This window comes from Barbus barbus, assembly GCF_936440315.1.
Source record: "Barbus barbus genome assembly, chromosome: 8".
Lineage (NCBI taxonomy): Eukaryota > Metazoa > Chordata > Actinopteri > Cypriniformes > Cyprinidae > Barbus > Barbus barbus.
This window is the reverse complement of record NC_136736.1, coordinates 18,860,941-18,871,221: the sequence shown is the minus strand read 5'-3', so window position 1 is coordinate 18,871,221 and position 10,281 is coordinate 18,860,941. Positions and strand designations below refer to the sequence as shown.

The following is a 10,281-nucleotide window of genomic DNA, read 5'->3' as shown; positions in this document are numbered from 1 at the left end:
CGCAGAAGACGCATCCCTGTGTCGAGGCTGATACAGAAGAGTGTACACATTTTGTGTCCAGGGCATAATCTCCAAAATGGCGCTACGTTGACACAAACAGTATTCTCGTCGCTTCATAACATAATGATTGAACCACTGATGGCAGACGGAGTATTCTGGCGATGTGTTTCATACTTTTCTGGACCTTGACTGTGTAATGTACTTGGCAGTTGTGTAATGTACTCCCGGTTTTCATCCAAAATATCTTAAATTGTGTTCAGAAGACGAACAAAGCTTTTATGGGTTTGGAAGGACATGGTGGTAATTGATTAATGACAAAATATTCATTTTGGGGTGGAGTATATCTTTAAAACTGTTTCATTATTCAGATGTAAATTTGTGTAAACAAATTTCCTGAAGAGGAATTCTTGAGAAGCAATTGAAAAAATTAGGGTTAGTATCATAATTTTTTTCTTTGAAAAAGATTGTGCAGGGAACTGTACTTTAGCTTGTATTATCCCAATCAGGTTTATAGTGTATTACAAACCAGTGTGTTCATAATTAAGATAATACACTGAAATAATATGGTATGACAAACCAATTTGCAATATCAAGCAGCAAAACGAGCAGTTCTGTACAGCTAAAAAAGTAAAAATATCTGGAAGCAAGACCCATAAAATCTATAAATGGGCCATTTTTATGTGAAGAATAAAGCCGGGCTCACACTGTGCGATTTTTAATAATCTTTTGCGATTGTTGCTAGTCACACTGTACGAACATGATCCCCATGTCAGACTGTAGGATCTCAGTTGTCTTAATGTCAGACTGTACGACAGTCAAGACGCGACAAAAACGGACGTACTTTTTTTTTTTTTTTTTTTTACAAAAACGGATGTACTCAAGAAGACTTGTCCGGAGTTTTACGTCATCAATACGTGACCCGCGTTCTCTCGCTATAATGGTAGCTAGCAAACAACAGCAACGTGTAGCGTTAGTTTTATTAATTACATGCCTTGATGAAAAAAAAAAAGACGACGTGTGTGGAGCAAGTCATGGCTGGGCAAAAGAGGACTTTATGGACTTCCAGTTATACAGAGCGAACTTGAGGTAATTTTGTTATTCGAGTTTAAACATCCTGCCCCTTAATAAATAAACTTTAAGTAAACTTTACTTTGTACATATATTGTTTTTTACAAAGAATGAAAGGTTTGAAGTTGTCGCGCTAATTGCGTCATCAAGTTCAGTGCTCCTATTGGTTCTTGGTTTGACGGTCGTCGTAGGAGATGTCACACTGCAGGAAAGTGTCTGAAATCTTCTGACACTGCCAGAATTTAATCGGAGGAAAAAATTGATCGCAACGGCCATTAATCGGCTGTCGGTGAACATGTCAAACCAGCGATCTAGACAACCGATTTTAGCCTAGGATTATAGGAATCTTTTAGGATTTTCAAAATTTGTCTCAGGCGACCAAATCGTGGCCAAAATCGCACAGTGTGAGCCGGGCTTAAGGTGGATATGATGAAAATGATGTCATCATTTACTCACTTATGTCTTTTCCAACCTGCATAACTGACTTTTTTTTTTTCTGTGGAACACAAAAGAAGATTTAAAAAAAGACATGAGGGTTAGAAAATGATGAGGGAGTTTTGATTTTGAGTGAGCTAAACTCAAGAATTAAGTTTGAATCAGAGTGGTGCCTTGGTGCAGAGTTTGCCTGCTTTGCCCATGTTCACATTTCAGCACATATAACGGCACATGATCATTAAAGTATTATGAATACTCACTTTTACAGAAGATCATATGGCAGAAGATTTTCAATCCCAAAACCTCTGGACCATGAGAGGGAAAACGCGCACACACACACACACACACACACACACACACACACACACACACACACACACACACGAATATTTAACAGGTTTAATAAAACAATAGTAATTGTTGACTTACTGACAGAGACAGACAGGCTTACAAAACATTTGGCTACTCACCAGCTTTATACAAACACTTAGCAGTAAGTTGGATCCGAAAGCATGGTTTGCATAGTATTCTTCAGGTGCTTTCATGATCTCTCTGTTGAACACATGTCAGTTGTTCATGTTCCAGAGTGAGACATTTTATTATACAATAAAATAACAATATCGTTATTTTTACTATTTCATTCTGTTATTAAAAATAAGATCAGCAAAAGGCGGCCTTCAGTACTTAACTCATATTAAGGTCAAGCTCCCACTATTTATTCTGTCATTCATGTGTATGTACCTATTACATAAACCTCCAGAACTTGTAGTACTAACGCTACGCGGATATATTTACATTTCGCGATATAAAAACAACAACAACGAGTCACTTTTAACCATGCCCAAGACATCGTCACACAGCCTAATCTGGACAGTATTAAAACATAATAACAAAACACAGTAACAGATTATGTCATCGCGATTATCATATCACTTTAACAGTAACAAAAAAAACTATTATAAAAGGTACTTACCTTCTGCCGTTTCCATTATGTGTCCATATAGCCATTGTGTCTGTGTTCTCAATCGACACCGCATAACTCAAAATCGGTCAAAACAATAACTCATCTGTCAGATATGAGACAATCATGTAAAAGCCATTCCTAGAGCACTGAACAACGGAGCAGGACTGCAGATAAACAGAGCTGAAGTAACGACTGAGCAGAACATTCAAATCTGAGCGGGAGGAGGCGTGCCCTGCTGTCATTGGTCAGATTCCTGGATGACATTCAGATTAACCAATCACGAACAAAGCAACATAGAGAGACGTCAAACAACATTGTAACTGTAGAAAAAAAATGTTTTAAACAAAAGATAGCAAATATGTATTGATTTTTATTTTTTAGGCTGTTACATGTAATTGGTAAAATTGTGTTTTCACTTATGCTCACAACCAGGGTCAGCCCAGCTAACACAAGACATAACCGTTATGTAACGTATTGGTAATTTTTGGTAATTTCATGATTTACCAATAGGCAACGTAACCACGACGTCGTATGCATGTGATTCCATTACCATCCCATTACCAACTCACAACGTCGTCAGTACGTCCTCCTAACGTAACAAGATAACCAAGAACATCCCAGATAGGTACTCTAATCATAATATGTTGGTAATTTAATGATTTACTGACAACGTAACTGCAACGTCGTATGCACGTAATGTATCTGTGTACATTCTTTATATGCTCTCTGATTACCATAATGCCGCTTAATTAAACTTCAGACTTAAGATTGAACGTTCCTTAAAGATAAAATGTGTTTCTTTTCACCAAGTCAAATATGGACGACTGCTTTTAATATAGGAAGTGAAGAAATAGATGTAGAAATAGTGTCAGGTTATGTGTCACCGCACAGCACATCCCATAGATTATATTTGTTATTAATATTCGCAAACTATATGCAAATATACTGTATATTTGGCATGGCAGAAATTGCCCCCAGTGGGTTATCTGGTTGAAAACGCTTGCGCTGTGTAGTACACCTGTTAACAATCATTTATATAATATTAATATGCCTATAATGCATCCTTAAAAACATATTAAACATCTCAGTAGTTCAAACACCATAATAAACTACCTTTATATAGCCCTATTAATAAATTCACATTAATTACACCCATAGGAATGTAGAACTGTTAAATATATTGAAATATATTTTGAAAATATATTTTAAAAATACATAAAACAAAGTTTAAAAATTGTTCATGATGCATGTATTAATGTGTACGAAAAAATAGATTCCTATTTATATGCCTTAGTTTTTAAATCAATGTTTTTTCATTGTTATTTCTACACCACGTTTACCATTTCTAAAGCTATTATATTATATTATTATTATATTTACGTAAATTCTGCGTGACTTCTACGTGCTTTAATGTGCGCGCGCTGAGCTGGAGCTGAGGAGGTCTCCATGGAAACGGGGGCTGCAGCCGTCTCTCACTGCTGTTTTCACTCATTTCAGGTAAGTTTAGTCTCTACAATTACACAAATAGTACATACAAGTTTTCCTGACACTTTTTTTCATGTAAATGACACGCTTTTGTTGAATATTTACTCTATAGAAATGGTTTAGTGTCTTCGGAAAAAGTCCGTTAGCATCTCAACCGTGAGGCTAACGTTAACTATAAGAGCTAACTATAGACTTGAGCTCTTGTTTCTGAACGTTTGGGCTTTTAATGGCATCTTATGTGTAGATGAGCGTTTTTTATATAAAGGTTTTGCTGGCAAGTTGTCAAAGGATGAATGGAAGTAAACTAATTTAACCTAAAAGTATGTAACTTAACGTTACTGTGCAGTTAATAGGATAACTTACATCACTTAACGTTACACAGAGCGTGAACATGGGCTGAAACTTAAAACAGGTTTTGATCTTTAAACACATACTGATACTTGTTCTGTGATTTCAGAAGTGTCAGAAAAAACCCTCTATGACACAGGAGAAGTTCCTGATTTAAACAATTCTGAAGGAAGCTGCTCACAGAGAAATAGAAAACACAGGTGATCTGAGAAAGCTTAAATAACTTTATATGCATCTTTCACAACATATTTTGCCTATATCACCATTCATCTGTAATTTTCTTTTGCAAAATTGTGTGTGTGTTTGCTTGTTTTAAAAGGGCTTTGATGTCCAAACATAAGTAATAAGTTAAATAAGTAAACCTATAATGTACATTGTTATTAAATTGTATATTCTGTAAATTATTATTTTTGTTTTCTGCATTTCACCTCTGCTATAGTTTAAATAAACCTGGCATTGTATAATAAATATTGTTGGCTCTGTGACAGATTGTTTATGTTCCTATGTTCTTCCACGCTGATGGCTGTGCTCTAGAGTTGGAGCGTATCTCCTGTCGAAGAACATCTCTAGACATTATGAACCATATGACTAGTAAGTAATACCTCAAACATACACTGCCTAAAGTTTAAGGGTCAGATTTGTCATGTATTTGTAATAGATCTTTTATGCTCACCACTGCTGCATTTATTTGATTAAAATACAGTAAAACAGTAATATTGTGAAATTGCAATTTTTTTATAACTATTTTCTATTTCAGTATGTTTTAAAAAGTGATCAAAGCTGTATTTTCATCATCATTATGCCTGTCTTCAGTGTCACATTATCCTTCAGAAATCATGCTTTGCGAAAACAAGAATAAATTACATTTTACAATATATTCACATAGAAAATTTATTTTAAATAATAATATTTCACAAAATTACTGTTTTTATTTATGATCAAATAAATGCAGTTTTCTTGGTGAACATAAAGAAACTTATTTCAAAAACATAAATAACTGACCACAATCTTTAATAACACAAGGGATTGGAATATTCATTCATTTATTCTAATAAAATGCCAGAAGCTCTTAAAAATATTAACGTAAATAGTCATCTTTTCCTCTGGTGATTTGTATTGTATACCCAGAATGCAATGCACAATGACGTAGATTCCCATTCTCTATACCCAAGCTAGATGCTCTCAAACCTTGTCTACACTGGACGCGACAAAGGGACCATTGAAAATCATTTGAACTTTGTCAGTACGTCATAAATAGAACGAGGCATCAGTTTACGGTCAGGGATTTGTTGTGTTGCACCGCGCCGCATCCAGTGTAGACATCATCATATAATTATAGGTTCTATTGTATTTTGTTGCGCCATTCGGTGTAGACATGGTGTTAGATCTCCTATTAAATATCGTTACATATGAAGTATGTTGCCATCCATAATTGATAGAATGTTTCTATTTCAGAGACTGAAAATCATCAATAAACCAAAAGGTAATTATAATTTATTTGAAGAAGAATAATAAGAATAACAAGAATAAAAAATGCATCTGTGACTTAATATTTCTTATTTTTCAGTGGGTTGAAAGTTCTCATTAAACACATTGCTTTCTTCTCATCTTTGCGCATTTTCAGATGTTGTGCATATTTATGAATCATAATTTTTAACTTTATTTTGTCTTTCTCTTTTTTTTAGTTTGGTTTAGCTCCAACCCCAATTAAGCAGACCTGAGACCATAATGTGCTGAAAATAGCATTAAAAAATATATCAGTTTTACTGTTGTGCATAAATGTCAGTAGTGATGCTGTACAATGAGGACGAAAATAGTCACCAGTGTGTAGTGAGCCACTGTCCTTACCAGTGCCTGAATTTGTGTGCACAATATATTAATTTACAACCTAGTGAACTATGAAGCTGATTGAGACGCAACTTCTGTATGACAGTGGACCTTGAGGGCCAGAGTTGAGAACCCCTGACATACTGATTAGTTAATAATCACTCATTAAGAATAAGTACACTTTAATTTGTACAGAGATATGCAATATTTGACTCATATTCAGCGACGCTATTATCTTTTTTCCCCTTTTGTTTGTGTGTCAATCACAGCTACATAAAACCAAAGGCCATTTAGCCACAGGTCACTGCATCTTTTGCTGTGTAAGTTCTTTTTTTTTTTTTTTTTTTTGAAATGTCAAACACATTCTCAGTATTTATATTTGGTTTGGTTTTTATAACCATTTTAGAGTCACTGTTTTGGTGCGGTTCTTATGTACTATCCTTGTAACATTTCAGCAGCTGACTTTTTTTTTAGTACTTGCATAGTAATTTTAATTGTACCACATTTGCAATGCATATATAGCAGGGCTCCAGACTAACTTTTGAGAGCAGTGGCACCAGCGCCACTGAGTTCTACAGATGGTGGCGCCAGAAGCAGATCTGGTAGCGCTTGGGGTGGTGTGTGTGCGGTATTAAAAATAAAGATAATTAAATCTTAAAATGATTATAGTTTTGCATTAATAAGTGTAGTTACTAGTAATATTACACATTTACTTCTTGGTAATGTACATGTGACAGTAAAGCACTGAGCTTGAGTTAGGAAGCACAACATTTTTTATACTTTTAAAATACTTTCAGTGTTGTGTTGGCGTGAGAACTGTTCATCTCATGCTGCTTTTGTGAAAATGTATTGGATATACATAATTTGTGAATAAAAACATAATATTTTTGTTGTTGCTGTTTTTTGCGTACACAAGGCATCTGTTAAAAATATCTTCATTTGTGTTCTGCACAAAAGGGTCTTATGGGTTTGGAGCGACATGAGGGTAAGTAACAGAATTTACATTTTTGTGTGAAATATGTTCACATGTGGTTATAATTGGTCATTGTTCTGTTTTACAAACATTTTCAATATTTTAAAGATTTATTATTTGAAAAATGATGTTTATACAGTCTACTTTAAGTACTTTTTGTTAATATTTATACATATGTGATTATGGTATCTTTCCTTAATTATCTGAATTGTCTGCTAGCAAATATTATGCTATACATTTACATTTAGCTGACGCTTTTATCCAAAGCGACTTACAATTGCTATATTACAATTGCTATATATGTCAGAGGTCGCACGCCTCTGGAGCAACTAGGGGTTAAGTGTCTTGCTCAGGGACACATTGGTGTCTCACAGTGGATTCGAACCCGGGTCTCTCACACCACAGGCATGTGTCTTATCCACTGTGCCACCTCCACCCCATATAGCATATCTGTTTATAATGATGCTGAGCACGGAACCTCCTGAATGCTTTCATTCATATTTCGCTGTATATCCTATGTTTTTATTAATAATTTGGGTGTATTTTACTGTTCATATGTGTGTGTTTTTCAAAATAAATTAATTAAATTCATTTTGAGTCTGTATTCATCATTCACAGCTGTTGAAACAGCCTTTAAATTAGTTTGGGCATATGAGGACATAAATTAGGTTAAACTACTGCATGTCCGCCCACAGAAAATAAATAATTATAAAAAATTACCAACTGATTACCAGCACACAACTATTGATCCGCAACGTTTCCACGACGTCGCAGTTACGAACTGGCAACGTCACAAAGTTACGTTGTAGCAACGTATCCGGGAATTTCACTTTTCCGGTTGTCACAACGAAAGTTCGGTCGTCAAATTACGTTGCAGTTACGTAACAAACACGTATTATGGTTAGCTGGGAGGCACATCTGTGCCATTCACTATTCACCTATAATTTCCATATGAATTTATAGTTAAAATAGGGTTAGGTTTAGGAGTATAGAGAAGGTGTGTACATGTCTGGCTATACTTGTAAATTACAGTTACATTCACATGACCAATGATGACCCTTTTGAACTTTAACAAATCCCTTGCCTCAACTGTACAACCACTCTTATGCCTAAATGCAGCTGTGCCTACAACTGTGGCATTTTCTATATCTGACCCTTATGTTCTATTGTAGTTATTCAGTTCAAATTATAATTAACTTGCAGTTGTACAGTATTTTCGGTTCAGATCAATATGAAAACATGAAAAACAAATCAATGAGAAACAATTAAGAACTTTAAGTCTTTTAAATGTTTTTTTTTAATTTATAGAAAATATTTAGATCTAGAAAGAACATTCCATGAAACGTACACATGGCAAAATGCACACATGAAAGCAGCTTAACCACTAAAATCCAAAACATAAACAACAACAAAAAATTAAGACAGATTTAGAGATACAGAGATACAAATAACAACTGTTTTTAATGATGTCACTTTGACATCTCCATGTCAGCTTCAGTCACTGGAACATCAGAGTGGACTGAAGCTTCAGAGGAAGTCGGGAGATACTGGAAGGAAAAAGACAACAGTGTTATATTAACAGTGTTAGATTTTGTATAAAAGCACTGGAATGCTGTACTTGCTCATGCAGAAGATATTTAAAAAAAAAATGTATAGCCAAAGTTGTGTATTTGTTAATGCTTCTGCATGATCAGTTAATGATTAGTCACCTATGAGTTATGCATAGGTGTTTTTTTTAGTTAATATTTTTATTAAATTAGTACCACTAATGTGAAATTCACGTATTACTGCATCAAAATAATTGTGAAATGAAAAAATTATTTTAAAGTGCACTGCACTTAAAGGACAGTTCATGCAAAAATGCACTATGAAGTTCTAGGAACTAGCCGGCAGGGTCATTCTTGGAGAACCAATTTCCCCATGCGGTGCGAATAAGATAAAAAAGTGGGAACTTCCGGCAATAGTTCTAGGAACACTGAAAAGGTTCCTCCAGTGCAAAAGAGCCTATTGACAAACATTTGGATTTCTTGATTGTAATAATATTGTCCTATAAAATAAAAAGCAACATTTAATATTTATTATAACAATTATTCATATATAGTATAGGGCAATTCCATGCAAAAGTCATTGAATACCATGAAAAAATGTTTTTACCAAAAGAATAAAACCCTTTTTAACTTGTGCATTTAGGTCTGTATTTTACTGCATTAATGGGCTTTAATAGAAATTTGAAGGAAATATTTATCCACTACATATGAGGGGTGCACCTGAAGTAAAATTACATTTTCATTCGACTGTATTTCATGTTTTCAAATGAGAGATCAAAGACTTACCTATTTTTTTAATTTATGCCAACAGTAAGTATTTTGTAGAAAGATGAAGGCCTATCTGAAAAGTAAATAAACTCACTTTGTCCAAACAGCGATCATTTTTGGATTTATAAGGGCTAGATTTATGAGGTCTGGATGCTTCAAGGGGGAAGTCGTGGCCTAATGGTTAGAGAGTCGGACTTGTAATCCAAAGATTGCGGGTTCGAGTCTCGGGCCGGCAGGAATTGTAGGTGGGGGGAGTGAATGTCCAGCGCTCTCTCCACCCTCAATACCACGACTGAGGTGCCCTTGAGCAAAGCACCGAACCCACAACTGCTCCCCGGGCGCCGCAGCACAAATGGCTGCCCACTGCTCCGGGTGTGTGTTCACGGTGTGTGTGTGTTCACTGCTGTGTGTGTGCACATTGAATGGGTTAAATGCAGAGCACGAATTCCGAGTATGGGTCACCATACTTGGCTGAATGTCACTTCACTTCACTTCACTTCAGCGCTGTGTCACGTCCATGACATTTTAAAGATTAAGTTTATATCTTAAAGTAATTATTAATGCAATTAACTTGAAACTTTCTGTACAAAGCTAACTTATGGCCATGCTAATTATGATCAACAGTTAATTTCCATTCTTCGCTCTTATCCACCACAATAATGTGTTACGGACGTTACAAATAATTAACATGTCTCCTTTTTCTATACATTAATAATCATAAGGCTAGTTTTGCCTGTGCTTTGTGGCAAATGTTATACGTGTGCTTGAGCGCGGAATATATTGAAGCTCATATGGATTAGTAGGTCTAAATTAATATAAAATGTGTGATTAGTTGAATAGCCTAATGGCTTAAACGAACAACTAGT

General features: G+C 35.1%; 1 long non-coding RNA gene across 1 annotated transcript; it reads left to right on the top strand.

Moving 5' to 3' along the window:
• Positions 1-3,876: 3,876 nt before the first annotated feature.
• Positions 3,877-7,690, top strand: LOC306873731. The gene is made up of 5 exons (XR_013784525.1): positions 3,877-3,964; positions 4,410-4,500; positions 4,789-4,891; positions 5,756-5,783; positions 5,986-7,690. It is a non-coding gene; the product is annotated as an uncharacterized lncRNA (long non-coding RNA).
• Positions 7,691-10,281: the final 2,591 nt, after the last annotated feature.